Source organism: Meles meles, chromosome 1 (genome assembly GCF_922984935.1).
Source record: "Meles meles chromosome 1, mMelMel3.1 paternal haplotype, whole genome shotgun sequence".
NCBI classification, from domain to species: domain Eukaryota; kingdom Metazoa; phylum Chordata; class Mammalia; order Carnivora; family Mustelidae; genus Meles; species Meles meles.
The window spans coordinates 7650848-7656506 of NC_060066.1; the positions used below are offsets into that span (position 1 = coordinate 7650848).

The following is a 5659-nucleotide window of genomic DNA, read 5'->3' on the forward strand; positions in this document are numbered from 1 at the left end:
AAATAAATAAAATCGTTTAAAAAATCCTGAAGTTTTAAGCTATTACTGGAACAGAAAAATACATAAAAATTATATATCTCTATGTTAGCACAAAACAGTTAAAAATAGAATTTTAAAAGACACGAATTAAAGTATGATCTTAAAAACATCAATTCCTTACCCATCACCCTATGAAAGATGTGCATGGATATTTCAGAATACAACTGCAGCCCTTCCTGAGGGATACTGAAGAATACTGGCAGGGCGGCTGTGCCGTGTTCTCGGATTGGAAAAATCGATAGTTTCAAAATGTCAGCTCCTCCCAAACTAAGTTATAGGCTCAGTGCAATCCCCATCAAAATCTTTGCATGTTTATTTTGTACAATTTCACAAGCTGCTGTTTGAAGAAAAAGAAAAATGTAAGAGGATTTTTTTTTTTTTTTTTTTTTTTTTTTAGCAAGACATGACAGTGTTTCGGTAAACAAGGTGGTGTGGTATTTATGCAAAGATAAAAAAAAATCAGCCAGTGGGGGTGCCTGGGTGGCTCAGTGGGTTAAGTCTCTACGTTCAGCTTGGGTCATGATCTCAGGGTCCTGGGATCGAGCCCCACATCGGGCTCCCTGCTTAGTGGGGAGCCTGCTTCCCTGTCTCTCTCTGCCTGCCTCTCTGCCTACTTGTGGTCTCTCTGTCAAATAAATAAATAAAATCTTAAAAGAAAAAAATCAGCCCATGAAGGAGGACAGAGAACTTAAAGACAGACCTCACATGCCCGGACTTGCTCGTAGTCGAGGCAGCGTGGTGATGTTAAAATCCCCGTATTGGAAACAACTGAGATTATACCCCTTTCACACACTGTGCATAAAATCAGTTGCAGGTGGCTTGAAAAACTAACAGGAAAGGCCAAATACTGAGCTTTCAGAAGAGACCATAGGAAAAAATGCTCATATTTTTAAAGATTTTATTTTTAGTCATCTCTGCACCCAAGATGGGACTTGAAATCCCAACCCCGAGATCAAGAGTCACGTGCTCCACCTACAGAACCAGCCAGACTCCCCTGAGAAAACATCTTAATAAGTTTAGAGTAGATATCTTAAATAGGAGTAAAAAAAAAAAAGTAAAAGCATAAAGAAAAAGAGACAAATTGAGTTGTACTAAAAATTTTAAGTCCCGTTCAACAAAAGATAAAAAAGAATTAAAAAGCAAGCCACCAAGTGGGGAAGATATTCATACCATATAAGGCATTTTTCAAAAAAAGAGGGGTAGTACCCAGAATATATAAAGAATCTAAAAAAATAATTGAGAAAAGGCAGGCAACCTGGTAGGGGAAAAAGGCACGAAGATGTGAACATGGACCTCAGAGGGATAGATATCCCAATGGTCAGTAAACATGGAAAGTGCTGCTCAACCTGATTGTTAACCAGGGGAATACAGAGTAAAATCACAATGAGATGGAACTAACACCAATGTGACTGGTAGAATGAAAAAGACTAACAATACTAAGTGTTGGCTATGATGTAGAGATTCAGAAACTTCTAGTCCTGATAACTAGAATGTGAGTCAGTACACCTGCTTCAGAAAATGATGTTGCATCACTGAGGAACGCGGAACATTCCACGTTCCCTCCTATACACGCCAAGATAAGTAGAAAAGAATGTCCTTAGCAGGGTTTTTCCTAATTACCAAGAACCAGAAGAAAACCGAATGTCCACTGTGTAGTGCACAGACAGCAAGAAAAGGAGTATTTTAGAGGGTGGCACAATGTGGTGAGTCTTGCAGTACTGAGCAAAAAAATAATCAAGTCACAATGAATCATACAATGGAGTTCCATTTTCAAACAGTTTAGAAACAGGTAAAAGTACGATGCAGCAACAGGCGATAAACCCACAAAGAAAATCTATACAAGTCAAGTGATCACTCTTGAGAGCGGGAGGGGCGGGGAGTGCTACTGGTAAAGAATATTGAGGGGGCTTCCGCAGGACTGTGAGTGGTCTCCTTCTTGGCCCAGGGCATTGAGTGGGTGTTCACTTACAGCCTTTTGTTAAACTTGTCTACATAATATATTTTAAATTAAAAAACGCTTTCTATTTAAAAAAATCTGTGTTTAAAAAAATGCTTCGTATTTTTCAAAAAAAGATTTGTAGTTTAAATTTAAAAATGCTTTCTATTTTTTAAAAAGCCTTATATTTTAAATTAAAAAAAAAAAGAAAAACGCTTTAAAAAAAAAAAACTACCCAAGGTCCTTGACCTGGGTAACGTGGCATCTGGTGGGTGGGGCCTGCCTCATATCATCCTTGTTTATCTCAGCTTGGCTTTTGGGCTGTGCCCAGGCCTGGTTCATGCCATGGACATGTGGGTTTAAAAAAAAACAAAAAACCCACTACCCTAAACCCCAGTTAATTCTAAGATGCAATGAGTATTTGATATTGTAATGAAATGGACAGGATCTGACTATCCAAACATGCTGTGCACACTTATTGTCAGAAATACGCTTCGATTCCTGTAATTTACGTTTTGTTGATTCTGGACTTCATCAAGACCAAAGCCCACAGGGCTTTCACCCCGCACCAGAGACCAGAGAAGCTTCCAGTTCATTTACATCTCCTTTGGGCTATAGCTATAGCAACGATGCACTCATCAGAATAAAAATGGAAGTGGGACCCTCCTATTCCAGGGTTTCAGAAAAAGTGAGGAGAAGATTGACTCAAAATAAGAACAAAGAAAAACAAGTGGCCTCATTTCTGTCCCTGCCAACCCCGAGGTCACGATTTACCTGCTTTGTTCTTCCCAGTTCCAGTTCCAGAGAATATCTCACAAGTCTGTTCTATTTAGCCGTCTTCGGGAGGCTTGTGAGTTATAAATACTAGCGGCTGGGAACATGGTTAGGACCTCGCCGACTTGCCGTTTTGGAAAAGTGAATTTTTTTTAGAAAATCTGTTAGGAAGAATATTCATATACATCAATTATGTACATAAAGGACACTTGAGAAAGGATCTTTAAACGAGGTTCCCAAACACTCTCAAAGATCTTCAGGAAGGGGAGGAAGGTGTATATTCCAGGAACACATCTAACAGCATCAATCCCCCGAAAACGCGAGGCTATGAATTTAGCAGACGGTTTGTGATCCTTAGTCCTGACTAAGAACCAGCATGATTTTTCTCAGGAGAGATTATTTCTCATTAATCTCATTTCCGTTTTTAAGAGAATGACTAGGTTCCGGATAGAGAGGGTGTCACAGACATCCCATGTCTCGATTTTCACGAGGCATGGGTTCGAGTTCGAGGAACTGAGTAAGTTTTTAAAAACTGTCAGATTACTGACATTGTCATGCCAACTTCAAACACCCCAGTTCTTCAGGCCGTCCCTTAAACACTTGACTTGTGTCTGGGTGAAGAGGAAGAAAATGTGCTTTTCAACTCTACAGATGACCCAGAACTGGAGAGAGAGTTCACGCATTATGTTGCCGACTCACTCATGAAGGGATTTAAATGCATACCACAGGGGGAATGAAACACGATGAAAACCAGTAGGTTAAGAAAGTTCAGCAACACAAGTTCAGGATTGAAAGATCTTGACATTCGTGTCATTGAAAAAGACTGTTCAGTCCCAGCTCACAAGGAAGAGAATTCGTCCAAGGACCTGAATCACCCGGAGCCTCAGGTGGGAGCCCCGCCCACCCGCACCTTGACTTCAGCCTGGTGAGACCCCACAGGGGCCTCCGGTAACCCACGCCCAGACTTCTGATCCACAAAAAGTGCAAGATAACAAATTTGTGTTCGCCAAAGTCACCAAGTTCGTGGTCCTATGTTCTGCGGCCACAGAAAACTAATACAGGGACAAGAGACCCTTTTGGCCCATTCCTGTCAATTTCTCTTAATAGCCTTCATTTTCTGTTACATTGCAGTTAATCCCCAGCGTCCCTCCTTGCGCAGAGAGGAGAGGCTGGCTAAATTGTGGCCGGCATACCCACTCGGGTGTTGCCAAGGAGAAGCAGGTTAAGTGGACTGTTAGCATCACCATTGTGCGGAGGTCGAGGAAGAGAAGCAGGTTCTTAGCTCTAGACCCATATGCCCTTTTAGTCTAGACCTAGAAGTTTCTGGGTCTAGACTTAAAAACAACATTCCAGACTGGGATACGGCGTTAGGAGCCATCGGCATACAGATGGTAATCAAATCGGTGATAAATGTTTCCGTCACCCAGGAGGAGTGTGTATGGTGAGAATAGAAGATGTGGGAGAGAATTCTGGAAAACCTACACTGAAGAAACAGCCAGAAAAGGGGAGCCTGGCAAAGACTGAGGAGATGTCAGGAGAGCGGAGCGGAACATCGGAGGAGACAGGAGAGTCGATAAGGACTGAGGGAGACAGGAGAGTCGATAAGGACTGAGGGTGTGCCTTCAGGGGCTCAGAGCTCAGTTCCGCACCTCTTCTTCCCAGATACTCTGTCTCCGGGCTCTCTTGGCCCAACTGCCTGTGCTCGCTGCCCATCGCACTGTTTTCTAACTGCTTATTTCCCAGTCTGGCAGCCCCCTTAGGGCAAGGGCTGTACCTTTGATCTCCGTACTCTTTGTAGGCTGGAGTCCAGGCACCCAGGAGTGAAGGATGCACGACACTGACCTTCACGACACCCCCCGCGTGGGATTGATTTTACTCTCATTGCACAGATCTAGAAACCAAGGCTCACAGAGGTCCCGTGATCTGCTCAAGGGGACATAGCTAACGAGTGGCAGACTCAGACCTCCCAATTCCAAATCCTGTTTCTTCTCATCGGAGGACAGCTGCCTGCAGTGTTCTCCGTTCCTCCCAGACTTGCTACCCCGACTCGAAGACATGCCCAGCCCCACGGACCTACCACTCCTTGACTCCCAGTCTGTAGAGACTCAATGCCTTTGACTGATAGCAAGGTGGGGTGATGAAAAGGGGAGAGTAACCTAATAGATATTTACAGGTTGCAAACCCACGGGGTCTACGGAGGAGGTTCTCCAGCAGCTTTCTGTGTCTCTGGACATTTGCTTCTCCCCAATGACTGAGCACAGAGTCTGGGCTTAAGTCTGAAGAGCGTCCCTCTTTGGCTTAAGAAGCCGCTGCTTTGCCCTGCTTATTACCAGTACTGGGGCTTTCCCTGACCCACTGCACTCATTTCCATGACATAATAATTATGCAAAGTACGATGGAACTATGCTACTAGATTTAAAAAAGATGTTCTAACAGCAAACCCTTTTCATCAAATGAAATCTTACAGGAAACCTCGGGCTTGAGGCCGGTAAGGGCAGAACGGCTCACAGTGGAGGGTTTCCGGGGAAAGCGAGCGCTCTCGGATAATCACTTCACCCCACACACAGCCAAGCTGGTCCAGCAGAGGGGACTCTGCAGAAAGCGGGCTATCATTCGCAGGGCGCACCCTGAAAAGTGTGTTTGTGGTCCCCCCAAATGTCTGCTATGTGAAACTGTCTACTTTTGCACAGGGACAGTGATCACAATGGTTGGCTTATAACTCACAGAGAAAGGACCCGTCCCCCGTGGGAAGAACACGTCAGCAAGGCCACCGGCAGTAGCTTGCTGGAAGGTCACTTGAAGGTGGTCATTTGAAATTTTTCTCACCCTGCATCCCTTCGCTCCCTTCCCACAATGTTCCCATTTTAATAATGGGTCCCTTGGCCATGCCCTTCACTGTCACCCCACACC

General features: G+C 44.1%; 1 non-coding gene across 1 annotated transcript; it reads left to right on the plus strand.

Moving 5' to 3' along the window:
- Positions 1-2221: 2221 nt before the first annotated feature.
- On the plus strand, positions 2222-2332 carry LOC123928846. The gene has a single exon (XR_006815829.1). It is a non-coding gene; the product is annotated as a small nucleolar RNA SNORA48 (small nucleolar RNA).
- Positions 2333-5659: the final 3327 nt, after the last annotated feature.